Source organism: Arachis hypogaea, chromosome 5, assembly GCF_003086295.3.
Source record: "Arachis hypogaea cultivar Tifrunner chromosome 5, arahy.Tifrunner.gnm2.J5K5, whole genome shotgun sequence".
Lineage (NCBI taxonomy): Eukaryota > Viridiplantae > Streptophyta > Magnoliopsida > Fabales > Fabaceae > Arachis > Arachis hypogaea.
In genome coordinates this window covers 14,796,914-14,813,631 of record NC_092040.1, presented here as the reverse complement: position 1 = coordinate 14,813,631, position 16,718 = coordinate 14,796,914, and the positions used below count along the sequence as shown (strand labels likewise).

The following is a 16,718-nucleotide window of genomic DNA, read 5'->3' as shown; positions in this document are numbered from 1 at the left end:
ATTAAAAATATTTTTGGATTTTTAATAATAAGGAAAAATCAAAATGCAACAAGAATCAAATAACAATGCATGCAAGACACCAAACTTAGCAGTTTGTATACTACTAACACTAATGAGAATGCAGATGAGACTTATAAACACTCAAGTCAAGAGAATTCAAAGATCAGAGTAAGAAATCATCAAGAACATCTTGAAGATCACTAAGACACATGAATGAATGCATGCAATTGACACCAAACTTAATATGAGACATTAGACTCAAACAAGAAATTTTTGGATTTTATGATTTTGTAAATTTTTTTGTGCTTTTTTCGAAAATTAAGTGGAAAAAGGTATCAAAATTCTTAATGAGAATTCCAAGAATCATGCAATGTTTAGTCTAAGACTCCGGTCCAAGAATTAGACATGGCTTCACAGCCAGCCAAGCTTTCAAAGAAAGCTTCGGTCCAAAACACTAGACATGGCCAAAGGCCAGCCAAGCCTTAGCAGATCACTGCTCCAATAGCAAGATTGATAGAAATCAACAAGCTCTTGTGATGATAAGTTGAAACCTCAGTCCAATGAAATTAGACATGGCTTCACAGCCAGCCAGACTTCAACAAATCATCATGAAACTCTAAAATTCATTCTTAAGAACTCTGAAGAAAAAAAATACCTAATCTAAGCAACAAGATGAACCGTCAGTTGTCCATACTCAAACAATCCCCGGCAACGGCGCAAAAAACTTGGTGCACGAAATTGTGATCACTACAACTTCGCACAACTAACCAGCAAGTGTACTGGGTCATCCAAGTAATAAACCTTACGCGAGTAAGGGTCGATCCCACAGAGATTGTTGGTATGAAGCAAGCTATGGTCACCTTGTAAATCTTAGTCAGGCAAACTCAAATGGGTATGGTGATATGTGAATAAAACATAAAGATAAAGATAGAGATACTTATGTAATTCATTGGTAGGAATTTCAGATAAGCGTATGAAGATGCCTTCCCTTCCGTCTCTCTGCTTTCCTACTGTCTTCATCCAATCCTTCCTACTCCTTTCCATGGCAAGCTTAAGCAAGGGTTTCACCGTTGTCAGTGGCTACCTCCCATCCTCTCAGTGGAAATGTTCAACGCACCCTGTCACGGCACGGCTATCCATCTGTCGGTTCTCGATCAGGCCGGAATAGAATCCAGTGATTATTTTGCGTCTGTCACTAACGCCCCGCCCTCAGGAGTTTGAAGCACGTCACAGTCATTCAATCATTGAATCCTACTCAGAATACCACAGACAAGGTTAGACCTTCCGGATTCTCTTGAATGCTGCCATCAGTTCTAGCCTATACCACGAAGATTCCGGTTAAAGAATCCAAGAGATATTCACCCAATCGAAGTTAGAACGGAGGTGGTTGTCAGTCATACGTTCATAGGTGAGAATGATGATGAGTGTCACGGATCATCACATTCATCAAGTTGAAGAACAAGTGATATCTTAGAACAAGAACAAGCTGAATTGAATAGAAGAACAATAGTAATTGCATTAATACTCGAGGTACAGCAGAGCTCCACACCTTAATCTATGGTGTGTAGAAACTCCACCGTTGAAAATACATATGAACAAGGTCTAGGCATGGCCGAATGGCCAGCCTCCCAATGATCTAAGATAGCATAAGAACAAAGGTAGCTACCCCAGATATCTCAATACAATAGTAAAAGGTCCTACTTATAGAAAACTAGTAGCCTAAGGTTTACAGAGATGAGTAAATGACATAAAAATCCACTTCCGGGCCCTCTTGGTGTGTGCTTGGGCTGAGCATTGAAGCATTTTCGTGTAGAGACTCCTCTTGGAGTTAAACGCCAGCTTTGGTGCCAGTTTGGGCGTTTAACTCCCATTCTTGTGCCAGTTCCGGCGTTTAACGCTGGGAATTCTGAGGGTGACTTTGAACGCCGGTTTGGGCCATCAAATCTTGGGCAAAGTATGGACTATCATATATTGCTGGAAAGCCCAGAATGTCTACTTTCCAACGCCGTTGAGAACGCGCCAATTGAGCTTCTGTAGCTCCTGAAAATCCACTTCGAGTGCAGGGAGGTCAGAATCCAACAGCATCTGCAGTCCTTTTTAGTCTCTGAATCAGATTTTTGCTCAGGTCCCTCAATTTCAGCCAGAAAATACCTGAAATCACAGAAAAACACACAAACTCATAGTAAAGTCTAGAAAAGTGAATTTTAACTAAAAACTAATAAAAATATACTAAAAACTAACTAGATCATACTAAAAACATACTAAAAACAATGCCAAAAAGCGTACAAATTATCCGCTCATCAGGTATACAGCATGGGCGTTCAACACCTAAAGAGCCATCAGAGCTGCCATTGAAAGCCAGTAAAGGCACACCTTCTGAGTGCTCAATACGCACTCAAGAAATCCATATCCAAGAATTAAAGGAAGCCAATGCTCATATAGAGACCATAGAGGTTCCTTTGCATGCACTTCTGCAGTGCATAAGTTCTGATGAACACTCATCCTCTGATGAAGATGAAGACACTAGGGAAGAGCAAGTTGCTCGGTACCTAGGAGCTCTCATGAAGCTGAATGCCAAGCTATTTTGTACAAAGCCTTTGGAGGAAGAAACTCCAGTGCTTGCCAAAGAACTCAATGCTTTGGTTCAGCAGAGGCTGCCTCAAAAGCTTCAGATCCTGGATGCTTCCTGATTCCTTGCACCATAGGCACCACTCTCTGTAATGGAAAAGCTGGGAATCTTTGAGCCAAGCTATAAACATCTCACTAGAGATGGTAGACAAGTCAATGAAGAAGCCATATGGCTTAGTAGATGATGTCTTGGTAAAGGTTGAAGACCACTACATCCCTGCAAACTTCATAGTCTTGGACATAGGAGAGGATGAGGATGATTCTATCATCCGAGGAAGACCTTTCCTAGCCATTACCAATGCTTTCATTGATGTAGTTAAGGGAGAATTGATTCTACAACTAGGGGACGATCACATCTTATTCAAGATGCCTCACCTCAACTTTCCCTCTGAGATAACTATGCAACACTTAGTGTTCCAACCATCTCTTTCAGTGCAGAGCTTTACTAAGCCCCCAAACATCAATTCTAAGTTTGGTGTTGGGTAGCCATTAACAAGAACTGAAAACAAAGGTACTCGAAAGAAAGTACCTAAAGGCTGGAGGGACAAGAAAGTCCCCACTGAAGGCCTCTCACCTAACATGAGAGTTGTCTTCTGGTGCACAAAATTGCAATCACACTTTTGCAACTCCGCACAACTTACCAGCAAGTGCACTGGTCGTCCAAGTAATAAAACCTTACGCGAGTAAGGGTCGATCCCACAGAGATTGTCGGCTTGAAGCAAGCTATGGTCATCCTATAAATCTTAGTTAGGCGGATTCAATTGGTTATGAGGTTTTGATAATTAAAAGATAAATAAAACATAAAATAAAATAATGATACTTATGTAATTCATTGGTCGGAGTTTTAGATAAGGGTTTGGAGATGCTTTGTTGCTTCTGAACGTCTGCTTTCCTATTGTCTTCATCCAATCTTGCATGCTCCCTTCCATGGCAAGCTGTATGTTGGTGGATCACCGTTGTCAATGGCTACCATCCGTCCTCTCAGTGAAAATGGTCCAGGTACGATTTCCGCATGGATAATCATCTGTCGGTTCTCACTTATGTCGGAATAGGATCTCTCTATCCTTTTGCACATTGTCTCTACGCCCAACATTTGCGAGTTTGGAGATCGTCACAGTCATCCCATCCCAAATCCTACCCGGAATACCACAGACAAGGTTTAGACTTTCAAGATCTCAGGAATGCTGCCAATTGGTTCTAGCCTATACCACGAAGGTTCTAATCTCACAGATTCGAATGCTCTGTTATCAGGAGAGGCGAGTCAAATCCGTGGATCAGATACCCAAGAGATTATACTCTGGCTGTCGTCCAATGACTACGTTGAACATCATGTAGATCACTTGTGGTTGTCATGGGTCACCCCTTCATTCTGACTTAACTGAATTAAGAATGAGAGTATATCTTGGAGAAGAAGTAGGTGTGAATTGAAAGAGAAACAATAGTACTTGCATTAATTCATGAAGAACAGCAAAGCTCTGCACCTTAATCTATGAGGTGTAGAAACTCTGCCGTTAAAAAATACATAAGAGAAAAAGGTCTAGGCATGGCCCAATGGCCAGCCTCCCCAAATATGAAAAATGGCATAAGATCCCTAATACAATAGTAAAATGTGCTATTTATACTAAACTAGTTACTAAGGATTATATAAAATAAGTAACTAAGTGCAGATAGTGCATAAATTCACTTCCGGAGCCCACCTGATGTGTGCTTAGGCTGAGCATTGAGCTTTACACGTGCATAGGCCTTTTCTGGAGTTAAATGCCAGCTTGGATGCCAGTTTGGGCGTTTAACTCCAGTTTTGGTGCCAGTTCCGACGTTTTACGCCAGAAGAGGGTCTCTGGTGGGTGTTTGAACGCCAGTTTGGGCCATCAAATCTCGGTCAAAGTATGGACTATTATACATTTTTGGAAAGCTCAAAATGCCTACTTTCCAAGGAAATTAAGAGCGCGCCAATTGGGCTTCTGTAGCTCCAGAAAATCTATTTTGAGTGCATGAGGGTCAGAATCCAATAGCATCTGCAGTCTTTTCTCAGCCTCTGAATCAGACTTTTGCTCAGGTCCCTCAATTTCAGCTAGAAGATACCTGAAATTACAGAAAAACACACAAACTCATAGTAAAGTCTAGAAATGTGATCTTTGCATAAAAACTAATAAAAATATAGTAAAAAGTAACTAAAACATACTAAAAACTATGTAAAAAGAATGCCAAAAAGTATATAAATTATCCGCTCATCACAGCACGAAACCTAAATTGTTGCTTGTCCCCAAGCAACTAAAAACACAATAGGATAAAAAGAAGAGAAAATACAATAAATTTCAAATATCAATGAAGCTTAGTTCTAATTAGATGAGCGGGAGTAGTAGCTTTTTGCTTCTGATCAGTTTTGGCATCTCACTTTATTCTTTGAAGTTCAGAATGATTGGCATCCATAGGAACTCAGAATTTAGATAGTGTTATTGATTCTCCTAGTTTAGCATGTTGATTCTTGAACACAGCTACTTTATGAGTCTTGGCTGTGACCCTAAGCATTTTGTTTTCTAGTATTACCACCGGATATATAAATCCACAGACACATAACTGGGTGAACCTTTTCAGATTGTGACTCAGCTTTACTAGAATCTCTAGTTAGAGGTGCCCAGAGTTCTTAAGCACACTCTTTTGCTTTGGATCACGACTTTAACCATTCAGTCCCAAGCTTTTCACTCGGATCTTCATGACACAAGCACATGGTTAGGGACAACTTGATTTAACCGCTTAGGCCAGGATTTTATTCCCATTGGGCCCTCCTATCCATTAATGCTCAAAGCCTTGGATCCTTTTTACCCTTGCCTTTTAGTTTAAAGGGTTACTGGCTTTTTTCTCTTGCCTTTTGGTTTAAAGAGCTATTGATTTTTTCTGCTTGCTTTTTCTTTTTCTTTCTTTTTCTTTATTTTTTGCCATTTTTTTTGCAAGCTTTGTGTTTTTCACTGCTTTTTCTTGCTTCAAGAATCAATTTTATGAGATTTCAGATTATCAAAAACATTTCTCTTTTTTCATTATTCTTTTAAGAGCCAACAATTTTAACATTCATAAACTTCACTATAAAAAATATGCACTGTTCAAGCATTCATTCAGAGAACAAAAAGTATTGTCACCACATCAAAATAATTAAACTATTTTCAAGATAGAATTCCAAATTTATGTACTTCTTGTTCTTTTGCAAATAGAAACATTTTTCATTTAAGAAAGGTGAAAGATTCATGGAACATTCATAGCTTTAAAACATAGACACTAGACACTAATGATCATGTAATAAAGACACAAACATAGTCAAACATAAAGCATAAAAACCAAAAAACAGAAAAACAAATAACAAGGAAATTAAAGAACAGGTCCATCTTACTGACGGCGGCTAGTTCTTCCTCTTGAAGATCCTATAGAGTGCTTTAGCTCCTCAATATCGCTTCTTTGCTTTTGTTGCTCCTCCCTCATGGCTCTTTGGTCCTCTCTGATTTCATGGAGGATAATGGAGTGCTCTTGGTGCTCTATCCTCTTTTTAGTGATGGGCTTGTCTGTTTCAATGGGGATGTCTTCCTTTATGGCAATTCCAGCTGAATTGCAGAGGAGACAGATGAGATGAGGAAAGGCTAACCTTGCCAAAGTGGAGGGCTTGTCAGCCACCTTGTATAGTTTGAGAGGTATGATCTCATGAACTTCCACTTCCTCTCCAATCATGATACTATGGATCATGATAGCCTGATCTACAGTTGCTTTAGACCAGTTGCTAGTAAGAATGATAGAGCGTTGGATGAACTCCAACCATCCTCTAGCCACAGGTTTGAGGTCATGCCTTCTCATATGAACCGGCTTGCCTTTGGAGTCTCTCTTTCATTAGGCTCCTTCCACACAGATGTCCATGAGAACTTGGTCCAACCTTTGATCAAACTTGACCCTTCTAGTGAAATGATGAGGATCTCCTTGCATCATTGGCAAGTTGAATGCCAACCTCATGGTTTTCGGACTGAAATCCAAATATTTCCCCCAAACCATTGTGAGCCAATTCTTTGGGTTCGGGTTCATACTTTGATCATGGTTCGTGATCCATGCATTAGCATAGAACTCTTGAACCATTAAGATTCTGACTTGTTGGATGGGGTTGGTGAGAACTTCCCAACCTCTTCTTCGCACTTCACGCCGGATCTCCAGATATTCACTCTTTTTGAGCATGAAGGAGACCTCGGGGATCACCTTTTTCTTGGCCACAACTTCATAGAAGTAGTCTTGATGGACCTTTGAGATGAATCTTTCTATCTCCCATGACTTGGAGGTGGAAGAAACTGCCTTCCCTTTTTTCTTTCTAGAGGTTTCTCCGGCCTTAGGTGCTATTAATGATTATGGAAAAACAAAAAAGCAGAGCTTTTTCCCACACCAAACTTAAAAGGTTTGCTCGTCCTCGAGCAAAAGAAGAAAGAAGAGGGTAGAAGAAGAATAAATGGAGGAGATGGAAGTGTATAAGTAGTTCGGCCAAGGGGTGAAAAAGTGTTTGTGATGTGTGAAATTGAGGATGGTAAGGTAAGGAAGAGAGGGAATCCGTGTGAAAATGGGTGGGTTTAGGAAGGAAATGTTTTGAATTTGAATGGTGAGGTAGGTGGGGTTTTATGAGGGGTTTTTGGGGAAGAGTGGATGGATGTGAGTGGTGGAGAGATTATAGGAAAGTGGGTAGGATTTGATAGGTGAATGGTGTTTGGGGAAGAGTGTTATGCAAAGGTGTGAAGAGGAGAGAGAGTGAGTTGGGGTAGATGGGGATCTTGTGGGGCCCATAGATCCTGAGGTGTTAAGGATTTCTCATCCCTGCACCTTTCTGGCATTTAAACGCCCTCTGTGTGCCATTTCCGGCATTTAACGCCAGCTCTGCTGCCTTTCCTGGTGTTAAATGCCAGTCTGGCTGCCATTTCTGGCGTTTAACGCCCATAATGCTGCTAGGCTGGGTATTAAACGCCCATTCTGCTATCCTTGCTGGCGTTTAACGCCAGCCAGAAACCAGACACCTTTTTCTGGCATTAAACGCTAGTCTGTCTGCCCATTTTGGCGTTTAACGCCCAGAATGTTGCCATTTTGGGTGTTAAACGCCCATTTTGCTATGCTTACTGGCGTTTAAACGCCACTAAGCCCGTCCTCCAAGGTGTGCTATTTTTGATGCTGTTTTTGATTCTGCTTTAATTCTGCAGCTGTTTTTGTGACTCCACATGATCATCAACCTAGATAAATAAGATTGGGTTGCCTCCCAATAAGCGCTTCTTTAATGTCAATAGCTTGATAGGAAGTTCTTACAGAGCTTGACAGATGCTCAGAGCATGATTGTGACCTCCCAACACCAAACTTAGAGTTTGAATGTAGGGGCTCTGCTTGACTCTGTATGGAGAGAATTGGATGAAGCTTTTCATGCTTCTTCTCCATGTTTACAGAAGAAGATCCTTGAGCCTTAAACACAAGGTAGTCCTCATTCAATTGAAGGACTAACTCTCCTATATCCACATCAATTACAGCCCTTGCTGTGGCTAGGAAGGGTCTTCCATGGATGATGGATTCATCCTCGTCCTTCCCAGTGTTTAGGATTATGAAGTCAGTAGGGATGTAGAGGCCTTCAACCTTCACTAAGGCATCCTCTACGAGTCCATAGCCATTTTCATTGATTTGTGTGCCATCTCTAGTGAGAATCTTGCAGCTTGTACCTCAAAAATCCATAGTTTCTCTATTACAGAGAGTGGCATGAGGTTTATACCTAACCCCAAGTCACACAGAGCCTTCTCAAATGTCATGGTGCCTATAGTATAAGGTATTAAGAACCTTCCGGGATCTGGTTTCTTCTGAGGTATTTTTAGCTGAACCAAGGCATTCAGTTCATTGATGAACAATGGAGGTTCATCCTCCCAAGTCTTATTACCAAATAACTTGGCATTCAGCTTCATGGTTGCACTTAGATACCGAGCAACTTGCTCTTTAACAATATCTTCATCTTCTTTAGAGGAAGAATACTCATCAGAGCTCATGAATGGCAATAGTAAGTTCAATGGAATCTCTATGGTCTATGTATGAGCCTCAAATTCCTTTGGTTCCCCATTAGGGAACTCCTTAGTGGTCAGCGGACGTCTAGTGAGGTCTTCCTCATTGGAGATCACTGCCTCATCCTCCTCTGTAGGTTCGACCGTTTTGGTTATATTGACAACCTTGCACTCTCTCTTTAGATTCTCTTCTGTATTGCTTGGGAGAGTACTAGGAGGAGTTTCAGTAACTCTTTTTCTCAGCTGACTGGTGGACGAAATTGTGATCCTCAAAGTTGGTCTCTTTGTACTTGTATGAAATTTAAATATTGGCTCTATCAAGAATACCCCAAAGAGATCATGGTATGATGAATTGGGATCTTAATAATCCCTGGTAATGGCACCAACGGCTTAGTGTTGTTGTTGGACCAAAAGAGTTACAGGCACTATTAGAGAATCTCACAACTCCGTTCAACTAACCAGCAAGTGCATTGGGTCGTCCAAGTAATACCTTACGTGAGTAAGGGTCGATCCCACGGAGATTGTTGGTATGAAGCAAGCTATGGTCACCTTGTAAATCTCAGTTAGGCAGATTAAATTGGTTTATGATAAGTTCGAAAATTAATAATAAACAGAAAATAAAATAGGATAGAAATACTTATGTGAATCAATAGTGGGAATTTCAGATAGGCGTATGGAGATGCTGTGCTCCTCTTGAATCTCTACTTTCTTATTACATTCATCCAATTTCTTCTTACTCCTTTCCATGGCAAGCTGTATGTAGGGCATCACCGTTGTCAATGGCTACATCCCATCCTCTCAGTGAAAATGGTCCTATGCTCTGTCACAGCACGGCTAATCATCTGTCGGTTCTCAATCAGGTTGGAATAGAATCCCTTGATTCTTTTGCGTCTGTCACTAACGCCCAGCCTTCAGGAGTTTAAAGCTCGTCACAGTCATTCAATCCCGGAATCCTACTCAGAATACAACAGACAAGGTTAGACTTTTCGGATTCCCGGAATCCTACTCGGAATACCACAGACAAGGTTAGACTTTCCGGATTCCCATGAATGCCGCCATCTATCTAGCTTATACCACGAAGATTCTGTTGGGGAATCTAAGAGATATGCGCCCGGCCTAAAGTAGAACGGAAGTGGTTGTCAGTCACACGCGATTATAGATGAGAATGATGATGAGTGTCACGGATCATCACCTTCATCAAGTTGAAGTGCAACGAATATCTTAGAATAGGAATAAAAGAGAATTGAATAGAAAATAATAGTAATTGTATTGAAACTTGAGGTACAGCAGAGCTCCACACCCTTAATCTATGGTGTGTAGAAACTCTACCGTTGAAAATACATAAGTGAAAGGTTCAGGCATGGCCGAATGGCCAGCCCCCATCGTCTAAGGACTAGGCGTCCAGAGATGTCTAATACACTAGTAAAAAGTCCTATTTATAATAAACTAGCTACTAGGGTTTACATGAGTAAGTAATTGATGGATAAATCCACTTTCAGGGCCCATTTGGTGTATGTTTGGGCTGAGCTTGGTCTATCCACGAGCTGAGGCTTTTATTGGAGTTGAACACCAAGTTGTAACGTGTTTTGGGCGTTCAACTTCGGGTCGTGACGTGTTTCTGGCGTTTTACTCCAGACAGCAACATGAAACTGGCGTTGAGCGCCAGTTTACGTCGTCAATTCCCGAATAAAGTATGGACTATTATATATTAATGGAATGCTCTGGATGTCTACTTTCCAACGCCGTTGAGAGCGCGCCATTTGGAGTTCTATAGCTCCAGAAAATCTATTTCGAGTGCAGGGAGATCAGATTCCAACAGCATCAGCAGTCCTTTGTTAGCCTCCTTCTCAGAGTTTTGCTCAGGTCCCTCAATTTCAGCCAGAAATTACCTGAAATCACAGAAAAACACACAAACACATAGTAAAGTCCAGAAATATGAATTTAACGTAAAACCTAATGAAAACATCCCTAAAAGTAGCTTGAACTTACTAAAAACTACCTAAAAACAATGCAAAAAAGCGTATAAATTATCCGCTCATCACAACACCAAACTTAACTTGTTGCTTGTCCCCAAGCAACTGAAAATCAATTAGGATAAAAAGAAGAGAATATACTATAAATCTCAAAATATCAATGAATATTAATTCTAATTAGATGAGCGGGACTTGTAGCTTTTTGCTTCTGAACAGTTTTGGCATCTCACTTTTTCCTTTGAAGTTTAGAGTGATTGGCTTCTATAGGAACTTAGAATTTCAGATAGTGTTATTGATTCTCCTAGTTAAGTATGTTGATTCTTGAACACAGCTACTTTTATGAATCTTGGCCGTAGCCCTAAGCACTTTGTTTTCCAGTATTACCACCGGATACATAAATGCCACAGACACATGACTGGGTGAACCTTTTCAGATTGTGACTCAGCTTTGCTAGAGTCCCCAGTTAGAGGTGACCAGAGCTCTTAAGCACACTCTTTTTGCTTTGGATCACGACTTTAACCACTCAGTCTCAAGCTTTTCACTTGGACCTTCATGACACAAGCACATGGTTAGGGACAGCTTGATTTAGCCGCTTAGGCCTGGATTTTATTTCCTTGGGCCCTCCTATCCATTGATGCTCAAAGCCTTGGATCCTTTTTACCCTTGCCTTTTGGTTTTAAGGGCTATTGGCTTTTTCTGCTTGCTTTTTCTTTTTCTTTCTATTTTTTTTTTGTGAGTTTTTTTTTCGCAAGCCTTTGCTTTTTCACTACTTTTTCTTGCTTCAAGAATCAATTTTATGATTTTTCAGATCATCAATAACATTTCTCTTTGTTCATCATTCTTTCAAGAGCCAACAATTTTAACATTCATAAACAACAAGATCAAAAATATGCACTGTTTAAGCATTCATTCAGAAAACAAAAAGTATTGTCACCACATCAATATAATTAAATTAAATTCAAGGACAATTTTCGAAATTTATGTACTTCTTGTTCTTTTGAATTAAAAACATTTTTTTTAAGAGAGGTGAAGGATTTATAGAATTTATTCATAGCTTTAAGACATAGTTACTACATACTAATGATCATGAAGTAGAGACACAAAATATAGATAGACATGAAAGATAAAAACCGAAAAAGCAGAGAAATAAGAACAAGGAATGAGTCCACCTTAGTGAGGGTGGCGCCTCTTGAAGAACCAATGGTGCTTTTTGAGCTCCTTTATGTCTCTTCCTTGCTTCTGTTGCATGATCTCTAGTGATTTTGGTGTTCCTACCCTTAGTTGCTTCCAATAATTATGTGGAGAAACATGTATCCCCTGAGGTATCTCAGGGATTTCTTGATGAGGGAATTTTTCATGCTCTCTTGATGTGCAGTCAAATGCTCTTCTACTGAGTTATGGACCCTTGAGATGAATATCTCCATCTCCCATGACTTGGAGGTGGAAGCTTTTTGTCTTCCCTTTTCTCTTTCTTTTTTCTTTTTTCTTTTTTGAGGTTTCTCTGAATTGTTGATTTTTAGTTTCTCTTGACTTCCTCTTCAGAGTCTTTTCAGGTTCAGGATCAGCTTCAACAAGAGTGCCTTTTTCCTTGTTCCTGCTCATATGAAAGAGAAGAGGAAAAGAAAAGGAAGAGGAATCCTCTATGTCACAGTAAGGAGGATCCTTATTATTAGTAGAAGAAGAAAGGGGATAATGGAAGGAGAGGGATGAATAGTCTGTATAAAGAGTAAGGATAGGGGAGGTGATAAGAGATGAAGAGAAGTGTTAGTAAATAAATAAATAAATAGAAGAAGATGAGAGAGGGATTTTTGAAAATATTTTTGAAAAGGAGTTAGTAATTTCGAAAATTAAAGATGAATTAAAATTAAAATTAAAATTTGAAACAATTAGTTAATTAAAAAGAATTTTTGAAAAAGAGGGAGGTATTTTCGAAAATTAGAGAGGGAAAAGTAGTTAGGTTGTTTTGAAAAAGATAAGAAACAAACAAAAAGTTAATTAATTAGTTGAAAAAGATATTAAAATCAAATTTGAAAAGATAAGAAGATAAGAAGTTAGATAAGATATTTTAAAATCAAATTTTTGAAAAAGATAAGATTTTGAAAAAGATATGATATAAAAGATACGATAAAAAGATATGATAAAAAGATATGATTTTTGAAAAGATATTTTTTTAAAAAGATATGATTTTAAAAGATATGGTTTTAAAAAGATATGATTGAAATTAATTTTGAAAAAGATTTAATTTTTAAAATTAAAATTAATTACTTAACTAACAAGAAACTAAAAGATAAGATTCTAGAATTTTAAAAATTGAACCTTTCTTAACAAGAAAGTAACAAACTTCAAATTTTTGAATCAATCACATAAATTGTTAGCTAATTTTCGAAAATATGATGTAAAAGATAAGAAAAAGATTTTGAAAATAATTTGAAAAATATTTTTGAAATTTTCGAAAAAAAGGAAAAAATGGAAAAGATATGATTTTTGAAAAAGATTTTGAAAAGATAAGATTTTTAAAATTGAAAATTTGACTTGACTTGTAAGAAACAACTAATTTTTAAAAATTTTTTACCAAGTCAACCCAAAATTTTGAAAATTTGGAGGGAAATAAGGAAAAGATATTTTTTTATTTTTTTGAATTTTTAATGATGAGAGAGGAAAACAACAAAAATGACTCACAACATGAAAATTATGAATCAAAACTCATGATGCATGCAAGAACACTATGAATGTCAAGATGAACACCAAGAACACTTTGAAGATCATGATGAACATCAAGAACATAATTTTGAAAAATTTTTGATGCAAAGAAAACATGCAATACACCAAACTTAGAAATCTTTAATGCATGGACTCTAACAAACGAAAAATGCATATAAAAAACAACTAACAACACAAAACAAGAAATCATCAAGATCAAACAAGAGGATTTACCAAGAATATCTTGAAGATCATGAAGAACACTATGAATGCATGAATTTTCGAAAAATGCAAGAAATTTTTTTTTTTAAAGCATGCAATTGACACCAAACTTAAAAATTGACTCAAGACTCAAACAAGAAACACAAAATATTTTTGGTTTTTTTATGATTTTATGATTTTTTTGTATTTTTATTACTTTTTTCGAAAATATACTTTAGAAAAACGAAAATAATAATAAATAAAAAAATATTTTTGAAAGATTTTTGAAAACTTTTTGAAAAGAAAATTACCTAATCTGAGCAACAAGATGAACCGTCAGTTGTCCATACTCGAACAATCCCCGGCAACGGCGCCAAAAACTTGGTGGACGAAATTGTGATCCTCAAAGTTGGTCTCTTTGTACTTGTATGAAATTTAAATATTGGCTCTATCAAGAATACCCCAAAGAGATCATGGTATGATGAATTGGGATCTTAATAATCCCTGGTAATGGCACCAACAGCTTAGTGTTGTTGTTGGACCAAAAGAGTTACATGCACTGTTAGAGAATCTCACAACTCCGTTCAACTAACCACCAAGTGCAATGGGTCGTCCAAGTAATAAACAGAAAATAAAATAGGATAGAAATACTTATGTGAATCAATAGTGGGAATTTCAGATAGGCGTATGGAGATGCTGTACTCCTCTTGAATCTCTACTTTCTTATTACATTCATCCAATTTCTTCTTACTCCTTTCTATGGCAAGCTGTATGTAGGGCATCACCGTTGTCAATGGCTACATCCCATCCTCTCAGTGAAAATGGTCCTATGCTCTGTCACAGCACGGCTAATCATCTGTCGGTTCTCAATTAGGTTGGAATAGAATCCCTTGATTCTTTTGCGTCTGTCACTAACGCCCAGCCTTCAGGAGTTTGAAGCTCGTCACAGTCATTCAATCCCTGAATCCTACTCAAAATACCACAGACAAGGTTAGACTTTCCGGATTCCCGAAATCCTACTCGGAATACCACAGACAAGGTTAGACTTTCCGGATTCCCATGAATGCCGCCATCTATCTAGCTTATACCACGATGATTCTGTTGGGGAATCTAAGAGATATGCGCCCGGCCTAAGGTAGAACGGAAGTGGTTGTCAGTCACGCGTGTTCATAGGTGAGAATGATGATGAGTGTCATGGATCATCACATTCATCAAGTTGAAGTGCAACGAATATCTTAGAATAGGAATAAAAGAGAATTGAATAGAAAATAATAGTAATTGTATTGAAACTTGAGGTACAGTAGAGCTCCACACCCTTAATCTATGGTGTGTAGAAACTCCACCGTTGAAAATACATAAGTGAAAGGTTCAGGCATGGCCGAATGGCCAGCCCCCATGGTCTAAGGACTAGGCGTCCAAAGATGTCTAATACACTAGTAAAAAGTCCTATTTATAATAAACTAGCTACTAGGGTTTACATAAGTAAGTAATTGATGCATAAATCCACTTCCGAGTCCCACTTGATGTATGTTTGGGCTGAGATTGATCTATCCACGAGCTGAGGCTTTTATTGGAGTTGAACACCAAGTTGTAATGTGTTTTGGGCGTTCAACTCCGGCTCGTGACGTGTTTCTGGCGTTTTACTCCAGACAGCAACATGGAACTGGCGTTGAGTTGCCAGTTTACGTCGTCAATTCCCGAATAAAGTATAGACTATTATATATTGCTGGAAAGCTCTGGATGTCTACTTTCCAACGCCGTTGAGAGCGCGCCATTTGAAGTTTTGTAGCTCCAGAAAATCTATTTCGAGTGTAGGGAGGTCAGATTCCAACAGCATCAGCAGTCTTTTGTTAGCCTCCTTCTCAGAGTTTTGCTCAGGTCCCTCAATTTCAGCCAGAAATTACCTGAAATCACAGAAAAACACACAAACACATAGTAAAGTCCAGAAATGTGAATTTAACATAAAAACTAATGAAAACATCCCTAAAAGTAGCTTGAACTTACTAAAAAACTACCTAAAAACAATGCTAAAAAGCATATAAATTATCCGCTCATCACTGACCCACTTGTGCCTCCAAATTTCTGATGGAGGACCTTGTTCAATCATGAAACTGACAGTGGCCTTAGATAGATCAGAGACTATATTTGCTAAGTCAGAGCGGCTCTGCTCAGAATTCTCTGTCTGTTGCTGAGAAGATGATGGAAAAGGCTTGCTATTGCCGAACCTATTTCTCCCACCATTATTGTTATTGAAGCCTTGTTGAGGCTTCTGTTGATCCTTCCATGAGAAATTTGGATGGTTCCTCCATGAAGGATTATAGGTGTTTCCATAGGGTTTTCCCATGTAATTCACCTCTTCCGTTGCAGGATTCTCAGGGTCATAAGCTTCTCCTTCAGAGGAGGCTTCTTTAGTACTGCCGGATGCAGCTTGCAATCCAGTTAGATTCTGAGAAATCATATTGACTTGCTGAGTCAATATCTTATTCTGAGCCAATATGGCATTCAGAGTATCAATTTCAAGAACTCATTTCTTCTGAGTCATCCCATTATTCACAGGATTTCTTTCAGAAGTGTACATGAACTGGTTATTTGCAACCATCTCATTGAGTTCCTAAGCTTCTGCAGGTTTTTTTAGATGAAGAGATCCCCCAGCAGAATGGTCCAATGACATCTTGGACAATTCAGACAGACCATCATAGAATATACATATGATGCTCCATTCTGAAAGCATGTCAGAAGGACACCTTTTGGTTAATTGCTTGTATCTTTCCCAAGCTTCATAGAGAGATTCACCTTCCTTCTGTCTGAAGGTTTGGACTTCCACTCTAAGCTTGCTCATCTTTTGAGGTGGAAAGAATTTGGTCAAAAAAGCACTGACCAACTTGTCTCAAGAGTTCAGGCTTTCTCTAGGTTGTGAGTCCAATCATATCCTAGCTCTTTACTCTTATAGCAAAGGGGAAAAGCATAAGTCTGTAGACCTCGAGATCAACCCCATTGGTCTTAACAATACCACAGATCTACAAGAATTAAGCTAAGAACTGATGAGGATCTTCCGATGGAAGTCCATGAAACCTGCAATTCTACTGCATTAGAGAAACTAATTGAGGCTTAAGCTCAAAGTTGTTTGCTCTAATGGTAGGAATTGAGATGCTTCTTCCATAGAAGTTGGGAGTTG

At 38.7% G+C, this 16,718-nt stretch overlaps 1 non-coding gene across 1 annotated transcript; it reads left to right on the top strand.

Moving 5' to 3' along the window:
- The first annotated feature begins 16,268 nt into the window (after positions 1 to 16,268).
- Positions 16,269 to 16,376, top strand: LOC112804335 (small nucleolar RNA R71). The gene has a single exon (XR_003202945.1). It is a non-coding gene; the product is annotated as a small nucleolar RNA R71 (small nucleolar RNA).
- The last annotated feature ends 342 nt before the right edge of the window (positions 16,377 to 16,718 follow it).